The sequence below is a fragment of the Charadrius vociferus genome, unplaced genomic scaffold (assembly GCF_000708025.1).
Source record: "Charadrius vociferus isolate BGI_N301 unplaced genomic scaffold, ASM70802v2 scaffold100, whole genome shotgun sequence".
Classification (NCBI taxonomy): Eukaryota; Metazoa; Chordata; class Aves; order Charadriiformes; family Charadriidae; genus Charadrius; species Charadrius vociferus.
In genome coordinates, this window is record NW_009646523.1 from 986,737 (window position 1) to 988,536 (window position 1,800).

Sequence of the window (1,800 nt, forward strand, 5' to 3'; positions counted from 1 at the left end):
ATTCGATGGATGGACCACTCGGTGCATAAGGAATTGGCTGGCTGTTTGCACTCAAAGAGTCGCAGTCAATGGCTCCATGTCCAAGGGGAGACCAGTGATGAGTGGTGTTTCTCAGGAGTCTGTATGGGGACCGGCATTGTTGAAAATCTTTGTTGGCAACGTGGATGATGGGATTGAGTGCACCCTCAGAAAGTTTGCCGACGATACCAAGGTGTGTGGTGCGGACAACATGCTGGAGGGAAGGGATGCCATCCAGAGGGACCTGATGTGCTCGACAGGTGGGCCTGTGCCAACCTCATGAAGTTCGACAAGGCCAAGTGCAAGGTCCTACATCTGCGTCAGGGCAATCCCAAGAATACATAAAGGCTGGGCAGAGAATGGACTGAGAGCAGCCCTGAGGAGATGGACTTGGGGATGTTGATTGATGAGGAGCTCAACATGACACAGCAATGTGTGCAGTTACAGCCCAGAAAACCAACCGTATCCTGGGATGCATTAAAAGAAGTATGGCCAGCAGGTCAAAATTGGTGATTCTGCCCCTCTACTGTGCCCTCGTGAGACCCCACCTGGAGTACTGCATCCAGTTCTGGGGCCCCCAACATGAGAAGGACATGGACCTGTTGGAGCGGGTCCAGAGGAAGGCCATAGAGATGATCGGAGGTCTGGAGCATTACTCCTGTGAAGACAGGCTGAAAGCTTTGGGGTTGTTCAGTCTGGAGAAGAGAAGGGTCTGGAGAGACCTTGTAGCAACCTTCCAGTATCCAAAGGGCACCTACAAGAAGGCTGGAGATGGACTTTTCATAAGAGCGTGTAGTGATAGGATGAGGGGGGATGGCTTCAAACTGGAAGAGGGGAGATTTAGAACAGATATTAGGAAGAAATTCTTTACTGTGAGGGTAGTGAGACACTGGAAGAGGTTTTTCAGAGAAGTCGTGGATGTGGCCTCCCTGGAAGTGTTCCAGGCCAGGGTGGATGGGGCTTTGAGCAACCTGATCTAGCAGAAGGTGTCCTTGCCCATGGCAGGGGCATTGGAACTAGGTCATCTTTGAGGTCCCTTCCAACCCAAACCATTCTATGATTCTGTGATTCTACGATTCTGACTATGCTGTATTATTATTCACAGACTATAACCAAAAGTTTATTAACTCAGGGAAGAATCACGGAAGTTTTTTATTTGCTCCAAAACTTTACGTGAACCTGTGATTTTATTTAAATCAGAAAGATCCTGGGACTTTAATAGATATTTTTAGGCTGATTTCTCCAAGGGATGACAAAATTAGGATGAAGAGCTAGCACAGACAGATAAATGAGTTGTGTTTTCTTCCAAAGGGAATGAAAGACAGACTATGTTATTGCCATATGATATTTAGAGGAAAGATTGTTCATTTTTTGTATTCAGACAAACAACATTTGGAAGAGGTTGCATGTTTTGGACAGACATTTTTTCAAATAACTTTGGTTCCTTAATTTCTTTAGGGATTACAACAACTAACATTCCATTCAACACATCCGGAGAGCAACTTGATTAACTGCAGTTGTGTGAAACAGATTTGTCTAAGTATCAATTTGCTGTCAACCTGTCTGCCATCTCCATAAATTATGTAAGCAATTGTGCAAGAGCAAATAGAGTTTATGTTGATTTTCCAGGATGTGTTCTATCATTTCATTTGATTATGATAAAAAGACATTTTCCATGACTAACAACTTGCATAAAATTGGCAGAACTGGCCATTTCAGAACATTTAGTCATGTAATTGTGCTTTTCTATATATTTATGTCTGCTCAGCTACGCAATCAGTA